This window comes from Crotalus tigris, unplaced genomic scaffold (assembly GCF_016545835.1).
Source record: "Crotalus tigris isolate CLP2741 ecotype Arizona unplaced genomic scaffold, ASM1654583v1 scf7180000017694.5664430, whole genome shotgun sequence".
Classification (NCBI taxonomy): Eukaryota; Metazoa; Chordata; class Lepidosauria; order Squamata; family Viperidae; genus Crotalus; species Crotalus tigris.
The window spans coordinates 4,069,360-4,085,671 of NW_024096572.1; the positions used below are offsets into that span (position 1 = coordinate 4,069,360).

Here is a 16,312-nt window from a genome sequence, read left to right on the forward strand (position 1 = left end):
TATGATTGAATCATTTTGAGAAACCCCCCCCCATTGTTTACACTCATAATTCCCATGACTCTTGGCAAGATTTTAATTGTGTTAATGTCTATGAACTTTTCCAGCCATTTCCAAATGTAAAATTCTAGAAATTCTGCTAAAAAAAGTTCGTGTTTTTCAAGAAAGGCTTTCATTTCCATATATGTACTTACCCAAACATTTAGCATTGTCCAGTCAGACTTCTTGCCAAATAATACACCCTGTACCTTAGCTGGAGGGTTTTTGTTTTGTCTTGTTTTTAAAGTGTAGAACATTGCTTAAAGCAAACACTAGGATATACGCGATCATATTTCTTGACTTTTATTCTTTTTGTGTGCATAAATATGGGCTTTCGGCTGGCTTTTGATTGCACTTTTAGTAGTCGAAAATGACACGTACAGAGGCAAGGTTGGCAGAAACTTACAAACCAGACTGGTAAAAGTACAGGAATGCTGAGCCAAACCAAAATATGAGGTCAAGGAAGCTGCTCGTATAATAATAGTGGTTATCTGTTTAATGTGTGATCTGGTGGCGACTGGATGTTGACCATAAGCAATTAGGCATGCTTTAAAACTAGCAGCATAGAAAACCAGAAAATCTGTAGACCAAACAGGCCACTCAGGCTGTGAGAAAGGCAGCTCCACTTCCTTTCTGAATCGCTTTCTAGATTTGATTTCTCCAGTTTAATGAATGCCATTCAACTACAAAGGAATCACAAGGAATTTAAGACCAATTCCTCCCCCTTTTGTCACTGAACACAGGCAGAAAAATTGGCACAATATTCCCCTATGATTTCTGCTTATTTCAATGGGATAGAAGCATAACTTCTTGATCAGGACTATAGCATCAAGTATTTTCAGCTAAAGGAAAGATAGGATGGATTGCATGGTTTCCTCGGTTAAAATATAATTATTTTTCTCCATGAAAGTTAGTGTGAAAGATAAAGCCAGAGGCTATTGTATTTTAGCTCTGAAGAGATACTTTATCTTTCTCCAGCTTGGTGTCCTTCACATGAGTTGGAATAATTATCACTCCCCAGTTTTCCTTTTTGGTTGGGTAGATTGGTACTATGGGATTTACCTCCCAACATATACAAAACTTGCCCTATTAGGGAAATGTGGCCCTGCCCCCCCCCCCAATTTCTAAACCCATTTTTTCAATGGAAATGAAAATGAACGAATCACTCACTTAGCTCCAGTTATCATTTTTGTAAGTTTATTCTTCAATCCATAACATAAAATTTGAATTTTGATTCTTTGGGTGTTGCTTGTTTTCCATTTTGATCCTGGGTTATTTGAAACTGATTTTAAATTATTTCCAAGATCCAAGGAAGGTTCAGTTCTTTTAAGATCCATGGATTTTACTGTTACAATATTTTAGTAGCAATACAATTTACTTAAAATGGGGTAAATCACAGCTACTTTACCTGTTGAAGAATGCACACATAAAATTAATTAGTTAAATTGTTAAAACACTAGGCCAAAGCTTAGATCCAGTGACAGGCAAAGAAAATCACATTTTTTTTATTATCTTAGTATGGCAAGGGCGACAAATGTTGTCTGGCTTTTTTATTTACAAAAATATGAGAATTATTTATAATTCATTTTATGCATAAAGAAAATAGTAATCTAAATTTGGTTGATACATAATTTTATACATATTGCAATAAAGCTTAGGTGTCACTCAATTAAAAACAAAAACAGCATGGTAAAGCCGGAGTTTTAGGGAGTGAAACCATTCCAAAATAGTAGGAGTTAATATCGATACATGCATAAAACTAGCATAATCCGCTATGCCCATAAGAGCTTCTGAAAATCTTCTCAATCCTAGACTCTAGTCCTTTCTGTTTAAATAATTTATTTTTGTCAGTCCCATCTGCTTACAAAGTAAATTGCACTGCTTTAAACATATTGAACCACATTTTTCATTTCTTTTAAATATGCAAATATGCAAACTACATTTAGATGATCTATAAGAAAATATATTTTATGTAGTTGTTGTCATCCCTCCACCCCCTTTCTATCAATCCAATAGTGTTGTTTGATATTTTGAAAATGCTAGGTATAATTATCCAGGAATGATTTCTCAGATTAGAAGTGAAACAGGGCTGGATATCCCTAATAAATGTGTGCATGTTTTCTATTAAACCCATGAATTTGTCAGATATAGTCCTGTAAATGTTTCACTAAGGGTTGGCAGCCCATTAGCCTTGCATTTATTTTGTATTTACTTATTTTATTCAGTTTGATGCTACCTGAGTAACCTGACAATAAATAACTCTGGGCATTTATAATCAGCCTGCTGCTTTACTCCCAGCCATTTCAAGAATTTTTTTTTTTTTTTTTTAGGTTCTAGAAGATCACCATGAAAATTAGGGAGATGTTTACCAACAGAGATAAGAAGCTGCTGCTTCTTCTTCTTTCTTTCTTTTTAAAAAATGGTTACTTTAGTAATTGTAAGTAATTCACTGAAAGTAATTGAAATTTGATCCCTTGAAAGTAATTCACTGATGCCTAGTATTAATAAGAGCAAGGCCAAAAGTATGAGAACCCAAGACAACTCTCCTTTTTCTTTTACCTTCATCACATTTTGTCTCTCTGTATCTTTTAAAACTCTCTTCCCCCTTTTTTGTCTTCTTTTCCTTCATCATTCAGTATTATGGTAAGAGAGGAAAAGAACACTTTGCCAGAAATCTGCTTAAATCAGCCTTTCTTCTCCCTTTTACTCTGGAGGCACTTTTGAAATAATATTCAGGTCTCAGGGAATTCCTGTATATATAAAAAAAATCACAAAAAATACAAAAACTTCACAATACAATAAACTTCTGACCTGTACACTAGACATTTTACAACATTTACCACAACAGCAAAGTGGAAGGTCAGCAGATGAGTCACAGTATGCAGCAATTCTCACAATTGCTAACATCGTACAGGGTGTTAAGTTAAAAAAAAAATGGTATTTTTTTTTTTCAATTACAAATTCTTATGGAAGCCCAGTTGAGAAAGGTTGCCATAAAGATTGCTTTTAAGATTGGGAAAAGGGCACACATTATCCAAGTTGCAAAGGTTCTTGTCCTTTTATTTACTAAGTGACAGGCATTTCAGACCCCATTTGAAAGGAAACCTGAATTTAATATGATAACATTTAGGAAAAAATTGATACTGATTCAGTTATTCAGAATCTGGGTACTGTAGATCACAGACTCGCTGAAGAACAGTGAGCTATCTTGATTCAGAATCAGTAATTCTAACCACCACCCTCCTAAGTATATTAAATGAAGACAGGAGAGAGTACCCATTTTTCAGAGAGTTAGAAATATCTATTAAAAAAGGTAAATCACAGCATCACTCACTTTTAACAATGTTTTTTTAAAAAATCTAGTTGTAATCTTCCTTTCACACTTTATCATCTTTACAATCTTCTTTTAAAATTCCTATTATGAGGAAATCAAGACATTTGTGTTATGCTTCAAAAGGACCACAAATGTCCATAGGAAGGAAGGAAGGAAGGGTCAAAAAAGTCAAGATGGCGGGCACAATTGTGTGAGCAAAGCTCTACCGGTTTTATATGTGTTGCACACCTGTTAAAAGGGGTTGGGTGTTGACTGTGGAGTCATGCCCACCATCTTGTATAGCAATTTAGAATTGACCTTGGAAAGTAATGTAATAATAATATTTTTAAAAAATGTATATGCTACTCACCTCCCAGCGACTCTGGGAGATTTACAGATTGTTAAAAACATTTATATAATAAAGAAAGAACTCTACAAAGCATGAAAACAACACTATCAAAGAAACAAAGGTGGCAGAGAAAACAAACCCAGATGGCTTGGAGATATAAAAGAGCTTTTAAGGGGGGGGGGGGAGGAAGGAACAAGCTGTTAAGGAGGGATTTGGAGAAGAGATTACACAGTCCAGAAATTGAAGAATGCATGAGAAAGAAACTCAATTAACTCCACCTTGATTTTGTTTGGTATAAGGTGGGGCAAAGAGAAACTCTGTCAAGCTTTCAAGATTTTGTTACTGTCCTCTAAAACAATGAAATAACATTTCTGGACCCTGTGTGATATTTCTTGACCTGGTGTACTCAAAGGGCTGTCACATCCTGCCTTTCTCTCTCTCTCACACACACACACTGAAAAGGATGGTAAGCTATTGTGGGACAGCTACCTGAGGTAATTGGTGCCTCCACAATTTCAGTGCAGTTTGGCAGCCATATAAAAAGGCACATTGCTACTTGGGATTTTTATTGGGTTTATTGGATCATGCTTCAGTCATCTGAATACTCAGAATAAACTGAGTATAAACCAATCTGAAAAGAAACACAGATTAAACTCACACAGATAGTTATATACATATACATATAGACATATTAATTTTAAAGGTTTCTGCATTGTGTTGTGATACATGATAGTGAATGAGAAAGCAAGTGTGGAAATGACCTTAGAAATGAAGCATTAGACAAGAGGTAAAATTCTGATTTTTCTATCATAGTAAATTGGAAATACTATATTCATGCTCATCTTATGTGATCCTTTCTGTCTCTTCCGTGTCAGTCATGATGTAAATTATATAAATTATGTCCACTATTGATACTAACAGTAAATTGATGGTTGTAGTGGCTTGGTGAAATATAATGAGGGCATGGTCCATTGCCAGTGGTTTGATTCATGAAAAATCAGAAATAACAAAAATAGGTATTAAGCACAGGATGTTACAGTTGGTCCAAAATGGAGGAGCACATGGGGTTATGGGTACTCCATGGTTCACACATGTTACCCTCCCTCCCTCCCCTATCTTTCAATTCCTTCCTTCCTTCCTTCCTTCCTTCCTTCCTTCCTTCCTTCCTTCCTTCCTTCCTTCCTTCCTTCCTTTTCAATGGAAAAACCCTTAATAAATATATTAAAAAATATTTTTTGTTTTGTTCCAGATGTTTAAGCTGTAACTGGGGGCATCAGAAGGTCCTTTGTTGGTTTTATGTTTTTTAGATTGTTTTAACATTTTATTATTGCCTCTGAACCTCTTCTAAATAAATAACATAAAATAAAAATTGCCCATTTCACCTTCTCTATGCTGCTGCTGTGTCATCTTGAGCATTCTTGTTATCACCCTAGCATCCTCATAGATCAAAGCAGATGATTATCTTTATTCCAAACAATTTAGGTCAAAAGTTAATATCAGCTAAAGGTTACAAATGTAAGAAAAACCAACAGATCAAAGCTAAAAAAGAAAGTATGGTGCAAATGAGATATTGAAGGGAAAGGAAAAGAAAAGGAAAGGAAAAGGAAAGGGGGAAAAAAAGAAAAAAGAAAAGAAAAAGCTGCCTAAACCTTGGAGAGCTAACAGCTGATTGTGCTATGGACTAATGGCCTGATAAAGAAGCTTCCCATGTATCTAACCACAATGTGGTAAGTATAGAGGTATGGACATAGGACATGGCTGTCGGTGAGAGTTGGCAGGAAAGGAGCAGAAAACAAAAAGCTAATAGAGGACTGCCAGTTTTATGTACAATAGAAGCTCTCTTTAAAATTAAGCATTGCGTTGAAGAAGAAAAGAAATCCACCAAAATTCTTAAGAGGGCATTGAAGCTCAATAGATTAACCCCCCTCCCATTTTAAAATAGATTTACATACATCAGCCCTAAGCTGCAGTAGGATTAAGGTTACCTAGGCATCTGAGGCTCAGAATTTTAGAAAGAACAGAGACTAGGTTCACACATTGCACTAAACCTTGGTTTGTTTAAACACAGTTCCAAAGGCCACCAATAGGCACACACAGATAAACCACATTTATACACCATTAAAAAAAGAATAAAAAAACCCTAGGAAGTAAACATGAAGGTATATTCCTTCAACAGCCCACATTCAGATAAGCAGGGATCAGCACCAGACAATAAGGCAGAAAATAATATTTTGATCAAGGAATCACCAAGGTGGAAACTATATCCTCACCAAAACTGGCAGAGCAAGCTGCTACATATAGAATAAACAGGCAGCAAATTCCGCACTCACACTGATGATGTTACCTAGTTGGGTCATGAAACATCTGCAAGCAAATAACAAAGCTCAGAGTCCAAGAACTCTACAGTTCAACCCTGAGCCACATTTTCTACTATCGAAACATGGTTTATTGCTTTAGATCAGTGGTTCTCAACCTGTGGGTCGGGACCCCATTTGGGGTCGAACAACCATTTCACGGGGGTCGCCAAACAACGCAGTCCGCCATTTTTCCCCCCTTTTCCTTAGCTGTGCTACTCCCTTTTATTCTATTGGCTTTTGAAAGCCAATAGAATAGACTCTCTTGAATAGAGTCTAATTCTATTGGCTTTCAAAAGCCAATAGGAATTGTCCAGGCTGTCTCTGCCCTGCTGAGCCCGCCAAAAGTCCCATTCTGCAAACGGTGCTGCACCAGTTGAGTAGTCCTCGACTTACGACCGGTTGAGTAGTCCTCGACTTACGACCGGTTGGGGGTCACGGCATTAAAAAGGTTGAGAACCACTGCTTTAGATGTATTTGGATAGGTTTGCATAATATGGGAAGCCATAAACCATATTTGACATCTTTGCAAATGTGACAGGCTAGGCCAGGGTAGGCAACCTTGGCTCTTTTATGACTCGTGGACTTCAACTCCCAGAATGGGCAACGGGGACTGAAGCCAGCAGCAACACTTTTAAGACAAAGAAAAAATATTCCATTTTCCTTTCCTCTTCCCTGTTTCAATCCCATAACAGAAGTTTCTATTTGTTCTTCTTTGAACAGCCAAGGAAGTAGATTCAGTTTGCAGTCAACCTCTGAATTCTGCAAAGTTTAAGGCAGGAGCAAGCCAAAATTATCCTCCCTCATGAGGGCAGAAACAGGATCGCAGATGCCACTTTACCTGTGACATAATGTGGTGGCTTTATATACAGGCAATCCTTGACTTACAATCACAAGTGAGCCCAAAATTTCTGTTACTAAGTGAGACAGTTGTTAAGTAAGTTTTGTCCTATTTTACAACTTTGCTTGCCACCGTTGTTAAGTGAATCACCACAGTTTTTAAATTAGTAACGCAAAATGAATCTGGTTTCCCCCATTGAGTTTGCTTGTCAAAAGTTTGCAAAAGGTAATCACATGACCCCAGGACACTGCCACTGTCATAGAAATGAACCAGTTGCTAAGCAGCCAAATTTTGATCACGTGACCATGGGAATGCTACAATGCTTTTAAGTGTGAAAAATGGTCATAAATCCCTTTTTTCAATGCCATTGTAACTTTGGTCACTAAAGGAATGATTGAGTCAAGGACTATCTGTAATTTGATCCTAGTGCTGCTGCTGAAGTGCAGGAGAACCAGACTTTTTAGATCTTTTTAGCTACAAAGAGAGGCTTCGGGATCAGCCTGGGTCTTCTGGTTTTATTTACTCTCAAGTGCACCTTTAACAATAATTTGTCATACCAAGGTTGCTATAGCCATGACTTCTTTTGCAATAGTGGCAAATATCTGTAGCTCAGGTGTAGGATGAGGTAACCTGAGGTAAACTCCCCATAAACTCAGGTGTAGGATGAGGTAACCTGAGGTAAACACCCCACAAGACCCATCACAAACCTCTCATTGATGACTCACACCTGACCCATCATAAGACTTTCATTTGACACACCCACATCTGAAGCCCTTATAAACAGAACACTGATAATGGCATCGCCTAAACTCCGCTGAAGATGTTACCTAGCCTGGTAACAAAATGTTTGGAAACCAACCCACAAGCTCGAAGAACGAACCTTCACCCTCATGACTTCTTTCTTCAAAGTTCTTTCTGAGCTCAAGATTTCGTTTTGATTACAAATTCAGAAAAATGAAAATGCTGTTGGGATAGTACCAAGTTAAGCTTCTCATGTTTAGCTAGAATCTAACTTAATAATAATTAAGGGGGGGGGAATAAAAAAAGGCACTTGTCCTCTTCTTTATACTGAGCTTGCTAAGGAAACAAAGGCCCGATTGGATCAATGCATAATAAAAGGCTGACATTCTGTTTGTTGTCTGAATTGCAGTGTTTTAAGATGGGCACGCAGTGTGCGTATTTTATGGGCTGTTTGTGTGTTGTGCCAAATTGGAGGTAGCAACCCACATAAGGATCTAACGTATTAGAGAAGAGGACTATTTTAGCACTTTCTCCACTTTGTTTTTCCTCTACAGTAAGGCCCTTACACCTTTTTCAATTCTTTTTTCTTTTTTCCAGGCTTTTGGTGGCATCCTAAACAGAAGGATATTGAAGGGAGCTGATGCGGCTTTGATCCTTAGGCTTGTTGTCAAAGCGCTTGGAAATGAAGAGAGTGTTGGCTACAATTGACTGACAATTAGGAGATGATCAGAGCTCTAGAGTGGAACACTTAAAGGGTAATTTACATGTCAGTTTGTCGAATAATAATAATAATAAAAGATATTCAGCCAAGGTTCTCCCCCTTTCAATGCCTTGTAAACTGCAATTTGTGTTCTGGTTTAAAAAAAAAAAAGAAAAAAAGAGAGAAAGAAAAACTCTGGCAGAGGAGTTAGGATAGACATTTCCATTTGAAAAGAGGCAATCATAAGGCCACTGCTGAGCCTATTGTCCACTAAAACTGCTGATTTGCAACCAGAGAGGGAATGAGTAGACTTCCTCTTGTCCAAGGTAACTCTCTTTTCCCCTGTTTTGGTGCCTTTTAAAATGTTGAAAGGGTTTCTTGCACCTCCAATCCCTCATTTACAGTCATTACAACCTAGTTCCCAGACTTGAGGGGTGCTTTATCCTAGAAGGACACCAACAACAACTAGGTAGCAAGCAGGAAGAAAATTGAAAAGGCTACTTTTCTCGAACAGACTGACATTCTTACCCTCCCTGAGTGTGTCTCTGTCTGTCTCTTCTATCACTTTCTGCATTTTTCTCATCACAATTGCATTGTTTCTGTCTTTGCCTCCCCCAGTTTCCTCCTATACCTCTTTACATGTCATTTCTATGCAGGCATTCTTGGGGCAGCTTCAGATCTTTTCTATGTTTAACCTCACTTGCTCTCTGCCATTCCAGGGAGGAACCTGCTGTTACCTAACTGGCATTGCTGCTGCTCCAATCATAAATGGCCATCATATATCTCCCAGCTGCAGTAACAAGCTATGTGGCAGCTTAGAAAAGGCAACTGATTTTTTAAAAAATAAATTAGGTGTTCTGGGAGTCTCTTTTTCTTTCTTTCTTTCTTTCTTTCTTTCTTTCTTTCTTTCTTTCTTTCTTTTTTTCCTTCCTTCCTTCTTTCTTTCTTTTTCTTTCTTTCCATATCTCTTTCTTTTCGTTTCTTTTTTCTTTTCTTTTTTCCTCCTTTTCCTGATTCTATTGTTTTTACAAATAATTCAAGGCAGCAAATATAGCCAACACAATTTCCTCTTCCTATTTTCCCCACAACAACAACCCTGTGAGGTAGGTTGGGCTGAGAGAGAGCAACTGGGTCTAAGTCACCCAGCTGTCTTTCATGCCTAAGGCGGGACAAGCACTCGCAATCTCCTGGTGTCTAGCCTGGTGCCTTAATGACTAGACCAAACTGGTGAGTTGCTCAGTGTGAAAGCTTCTAATGTTAAAATGGCAACAATGTTGTCTAAACTCTAGGAGGAAAAGATACCCAAGTGTAAGGAGTTGCCATAAGGAGTCCTACTGTGGTGTCCTGAAATGATCCACTTTTGCTTAATCACAGTTTCAATCAGCTAATAAAAGAAGCCCTTGAATCTGATGATTGCCTGGACACATGCATCCTATTTTTTGTGGAGGGCTGGGTTTATTTGGCAGAAGTGCTTTTGTTTCCTTCTGGATTATTATTCATCTTGTCAGTCTAGTCTGCAGTTTGGTGGCCTCTCAGAAACGCCACCCAGGCTGAACCCTACCTAGCTTCCGAGTCAGACAAGGTGGGCCAGATGTTTCAATATTTGAGAAAAATCACCATTTACTACATGGAGTTTTACTAACAGTATTTTACTAGACAAGATAAAATTAGTTGGGTGCACGCAAGCATGGTCTACCCGTCAAAATGATTAGATTCATACAACCCGCTAAGACAGAAAACCGGAAACATATTTTGCCCTTGTAAAATATGGTGAAGGAGGTAATTATGATTAGCTCTTAAGGTCATCCAAGTCTGGGGATGCCAGAAAGTAACCTTGGGACAGCTTTAGTGAACAATACCTGCTCCACCACTGAACTATATATTATGGGCTTTCCATCCTACACAAGATTAAGATTTTTTTTTTTAATGGAAGTTGTTGCTGCTGTTACTGCTGCATTACCATCAACCATTACCCTATTATTTCAAATGGATGCATAGCATTTAAAAATCCTGAGGGATTAAAAAAGAAAAATGAAAAGAACATGATTCCTGCATGCTGGGGCATCTCAGGTATTTGCAGGAAAATAGTTGGCTTGAGCCATGATAAGCTGGTTTAGGGAAGCGAGGACTGTGAATGAATGCTGCTCCCTTTCCACTATTGAGTAACACAGCATGCACAGTCTTACTGCGCTGAGGTAACCCAGCAGTAAATACAGTAAACAGTGGTTTGCATTAAATGTGGTTTATATTACAGTATATCTACAAATATACACTAGAAATAAAATATATGCATGTGGTGAAACAGCAAACTCTAATATACAGTAATTACAGCAGGATATGGAGGAGAGAGAGAGAGAGAGAGAGAGAGAGCATAGCAGCAAAAGCCTTCCCTTTTATACTCAGGCTCTTAAAGAGATACACACAGTGGTGGGATTCAGCCAGTTTGTACCAGTTCGGCAGAATTGGTAACTATTTTTTTGTTGCCCAGGCCCAGAATGGACTTCCAGAAGTGGCATCCACACAGAGAACCAGTTGTTCACATATTTGAATCCCACCACTGGATACACACACTTGCTGAGTCATTTCTGTTATTGCATCATCCAGCTTACATTGCATTACATCATTGCATAAGCTGTTTGCTTTTAAATCATAACCTTGACACCTCAGCTGCCACAATTGGACTAAAAGGAAGTAAGTGGAGGAGACTGCATATACCAGTGATGGTGAACCTTTTAGAGACCGAATGCCCAAAAACTAGCCCCGCCCCCACTCCACCCCCTGCCCCGCCCCCACCCCACCTGTCCGCAGGGCCACTCATCACCTCCAGGGCCCGCTGCAGATTGCCCAGGCAGCCCAGCAGCACCATTGCGGCCATGCCTTCTGCCCACACCCCGCAGCATCAACTGTGCGCAATAAGGTGTGAGGGCAGAATCTTGTCTACGCTGCCTGGCTGCCATGTCCTTGACTGCACTGCTCTGTGTGGGCCATGCTCTCCTCCAGGGGGGCTGCTGGTAAGGGGGTCATGAGAAGAGGCAAGGCTGGGGTAATGTCACATGTGCCCACAGAGAGTGCTCCAAGTGCTGCCTCTGGCACACGTGCCATAAGTTCGCCACCACTGGCATATACGGTGTGCTCTCTCCTAAGCTCAATTCTTCCTCAGTATTTTATACTGTTAGATGCAATATATCCTTACACTCTAAAAGAGAGAAATAATGTATTATGGAGGACATCCACTGAACAGCAAGTTCTGAAGGGTGATATTTGGGGGATGGAATTGACTTCAGACATACAGCCTCCAAATCCAAATCTCCCCCTTTGTAGGAAACCCATCTACTCCAACAAAAATCTGGCTAGAACACAGGGACTATAGTACATTCCCATAGAAGAAAATATTTGTAGCTCAGGGTTGAAATGAGCATCCTTGATGCTCTGTGAACTTAGTTGTTTTCTTGCAGACCTTTCATTATCCAACTAGGTAACATCTATGGTAGAGTGTGTTCCCTCTCGAAACAAAGTGGCCTAAGAAAGATTTGCATACACAAACTAGCTATACACACCGTACATCTCACTTGCCGAAACAACTTTTTTCAATAGGAACATATTACAGGCAAGTAATATCCAGATGGATAGGAAGTACGTTTGGATACCTCTTGATATCTATTTGTGGTTTCTGAACCAGAACAAGGAAGTATGGGAAATACAGAGGGATGACAAAAAGAGTATGGTTTTTCCCTTTTTTTGCTTGACCTTCTCCCACAAATGTCAGTGTCATTAGGCACGAAGTACATAACAAGAAGCAGAAAAGAGGCTAACATTTATATTCTGCAAGTCTGAGAATCACGCCCAAAACGACTAACAACTAAATACATGAGAAGTATGATCATTAAAATAGGATAGAAAATCAAATGTGTACATATAAAAAAACCCCACACAAAATAAACATGTACTTGGGGCAGGGGGAATGATATGTTCCTTTCTACTAAAAAGATTTCCACGGGCCAGAGATATTGGCACTTGTGGGAAAAGAAACGCTTTTTAGTTCCCAGAATGTTCAACTAGGATGTAAACAGAGGATCTGGAAGATTTTTCCAATCAGACAGGCTTGTATGGAATAAACTTCAAATGCCTGAAACCTAAACTCTAAAGTTGTATGGGTATATATGTGTATATATACATATACAGGGGAGGGGGGGTCTCCTTGGTGCTCTCTAAGCTGGGTTGTTTTCTTGCAGGTGTTTCATTATCCACACTAACACTGATGATGTTACCTAGTTTGGGTAATGAAACGTCTGCAAGAAAACAACCAAGCTCAGAGAGCACCAAGGACCTCTCATTTTAACCCTGAGCTACAAAATATTCTCCTTATTGATACATATACATACATACACATACCGTACATAACACAAACCCAAACATATTTCTGCACTGCTCTATACCTGTGTGGAATATATTCTATGAAGATGTTAATTTCAGCTTTGATATTAAGATTACTTTCTTTGAATTTCAACTTTTTTTTTTTTTAATATGACCCTTCTTCTTTATGGCTATGTCAGAAAATAAAAGAGAAAGAGAGAAAAGGATGCAACAAGAACCAGCAGGCAAGAGCAAACAGTATAATGAGGTAGGGAGTATGGGATAGCTTTTGGCTTAAACAGTGTCTGCAGAATCAAGGCAAACTAGATGTGTATCAAAAATCAGCCACAGTAGGAGGTATCCGTCTCCCAGGTAATGGCTAAATGACAAGCAGATGAGCCGCCATCATATTGATTTAAGCATTTTGTTCCAGCCAGTCACAATTAACTTTGATTTGTTTTTACTTTCCTCTTACAGGTTTGCATTTAAAGCACTCTGAGAGCACTAATTGTATAACATTTTACAAACTGCACATTCTCTTTCTGGAGAGGTAATGAATGAATGGAAAAGGCTGGAATTTATTTGACATTCTAGGCAGGAGCTTTTTCTGAGCACTTCTTGCTCTGTGTGAAATTGGGATGGAAGGTGAGCAGCTAAATGGAGTGCCTTAGGAAAGAAAAGACAGACTGTTAAAAACCCAACCCTTTAAAATAATTTATCTGTTGTCTTTGGGATAAATGTGTGGTCCCTAGCTTAATGTGTGAAGGCCAAGTTTTGAAATCCCAAATTAATGGAAATTAAAATTATTGAAGATAAATAGCAGGAAGCTAGCAGTGAGCATAGCTTTCTTCAGTGACCATCTTCTGCCATTTACCAGAGAAGAATCCTCCATGATCAATAATTTGATGAGAATTTGTAGATGGCACATTTTACCTGATGCTATGTGGGTGAGCATAACATTATTTGAAAATACACATAGGCTGGGTTAACACATGTTAAGGTAAAATTTAGTGTGTTTGGTTTGGACTTCATATGTTATAAACTTTACTATTTTATATAAAACCCGCCATTCATGATTTTTATCAGTAACTGAGGTTTTTTAAAGACTTTTGTCTTAGTAGCATGACACTGCAGGACAGGGATCTCTAAACTTGGCAATTTTAAAACTTGTGGACTTCAACTCCCAGAATTCTTCAGCTAACTATGCTGTCTGGGGAATTCTGGGAGTTGAAGTCCACAAGTCTTATACTTGCCAAGTCTGGAGACCCCTGCCATAGAGGAGAGCTGTGTTAGTCTATGATAGTCAGATTTTTGCTTTGAAATTACCTCATGGAGGACTATTTGAATGATTACCAGTAGTTTAATCTATTCAAAGCTCATGCGGCTGGTGTATGGTGGGATTTATAGTACAATATATTTGGAGGCAAGAGGATTATGGGAGGCTAGGTAAACTTCACATACAACTTTATTCAGAGCCAATCAGAATTTCTCTTGTTGAGATTTTGAAAGTTTGGTATTGCATGAATTGAATAACTTCCTCTGGTTCTATCCAGCTTTTGTTTCCTTCAATTGGCATGCAAACTCTTGGAAAAAATGAGCCAATGGCAGCAACAAATAATATATTTCTGTCAAAGTCAACCAAAAGTTGTGGCCCTCTGAACTTATGTGTTGAATTTAGTAGGACTTCCCCGTGATTCACTTTCCTGGGAATGTGGCCTCACTGAATTAATTTGCCTAAGTAACTAAACTAAAAATCCTTAAAGAAACAGTTATAGATCTAAATTATTATGTCTTAAGGTACTTACCCATTTATTACAGGGCAAGGTTTTTAAAAACAACAGTTTCACTTGGAGATGTCTTAAATGAACTGAGAAGCAGAATATCCACAGAATAGCAAGGTCATTCATAAGACCTGCCCTGAAAGTTTTAGAAGACAAAATATCTTCTGTACGCTTGTTTTGCTTCTCACTGGCCACTTCCTGCTTTTAGCAGTGATTTCCCACATTTATTTATTTTTTTTCTACAATTTTTCCCCACAGTCTTAGTCCACCCCGATCCACTTTAACAGTGACTTCATCGCCTCAAGAACACCTCTTTCCTTTTTGGTGAACAGCAAACCTAACTTCATAGCATTTAGTAATAATAAATATTTAATGCTTCTGTATTTTTTTTCTCCTCACTGTACAGTTTCCATTCTAGATTGGGGATGGCATTTCAAGAGAAGAAAGGTTGAAACTCAGTGGTGGAGTTGGAAGCTGTCTAATTTAAATAGAGTAGGGAATATCTATGAGCTACTTACAGCCTAGGAAGGGGGGGAGGGGGGACTTAGAAATGCTACCATCCCATTCACCATGTGCCATAGTTTCTCCTTAACATGGAAACTGAAGCAGAACTTGAGAAAATATTCCAATCTTCTAACCAGTATCCAGCTGGGATTGGCAGCAGAAAAACCAAGATTGGAAATGGCAAAGCTCTATGGGGAGAGTCTGTTCTTGTTATACTTCCAACAGGGACTAGAAGCTGGAGAACTAAACATCTTAACACACAACCTGTTCCATCAAGTTTCCATCCCATAGCAGGCTTAGGTCCAAATCCTCATATATTGTAAAAAGGGATGAAGAGGAGACTGCAGTTCTTTTGAGTCCTGTGGAGCCGCAAATAGTTAAACAATAGTTTAACTCTTTGTAGTGCATAAGAATATTTTCAACACTGACTTTTTTTTACCTCTGTTAAGTAGCAGTTTTGTCCCACCAACCAGGATTTGTTGTAGTTTATTGTGAATGTAGTGAGGAACACTGGGTTGATTTTACAGAATCATTTTAGGAATTTCAGAGATGTATCTTCTGAAAATGTTTTTATCTCTGCAGGTGTCAAATCCTGAAGAAAGAGGCAGATATAGTGTTAGTGGTTGCTGCTGCCAATGTAGTTGGTTTCTTCATCCCACATGTCCAAATCGGAGCCAAGATTTTTTTGAAGATTTTAGTGCTGATAGTGGATTTTAGGCTTGTTGTGTTTGCTGTTTTATTATTTTGCATAATATACCTCTTCCAATAATTTGAGATAAAGGGGGAAGAGTTAGATAAAATCTTAATGAGATAGACTTCTAATTGTTTTTTTTTTGTACAATGTATAATATAATGGATCTTATAGAAAAGGGTACAAGACAAAATGTGTAATGCAATGTATAACTATTACAATAAAGTAATGCTATGTCATAACCTTGTAGGTAATTTGAATTATTTTGTTCCATTGTGAATCAACCCACATGTTTTTCCATATGGAAGTGTGTGTCTCACGTTGGATTGGAGTTAAAAATGCACAAGTGAAGATATTTTGAATGTTCCATTTTTAAGGACATTTTACCTTGTTCAGTGCTGTTATCACAGCATGCAACTCCTAGCCCCATATTGGGCTAATAGGTATTATCTATATTTTTTATAAAAGCCTTTTTATCTTCCATTTGGAAGAAAACAGCCCAAAGAACTTTCAGGCTGACATCCAACTATTGGTTCATAGAACTATAAGGATAAAGATCACTCTAAAAACAAATAACCAATGATTTGCTATTTATTTATCAAATTTCTACACTGCCCATCCCACCTAAGTGATTCTGGACAGTTTAAAA

General features: G+C 38.2%; 1 long non-coding RNA gene across 3 annotated transcripts in view; it reads left to right on the forward strand.

Annotated features, from left to right (window-relative positions):
• LOC120305895 overlaps nt 1–15,854 on the forward strand; it is a 32,280-nt gene extending 16,426 nt beyond the window's left edge. The window contains exons 2-5 of one of the 3 annotated variants that reach the window (XR_005556122.1): nt 2,367–2,473; nt 8,232–8,389; nt 13,165–13,237; nt 15,555–15,854. This is a non-coding gene — a long non-coding RNA (uncharacterized LOC120305895). Of the gene's footprint in view, nt 1–1,288; nt 2,474–8,231; nt 8,390–13,164; nt 13,333–15,554 lie in introns of those variants that run through there. The other 2 variants (XR_005556123.1, XR_005556121.1) reach the window with 2 other exon arrangements.
• The last annotated feature ends 458 nt before the right edge of the window (nt 15,855–16,312 follow it).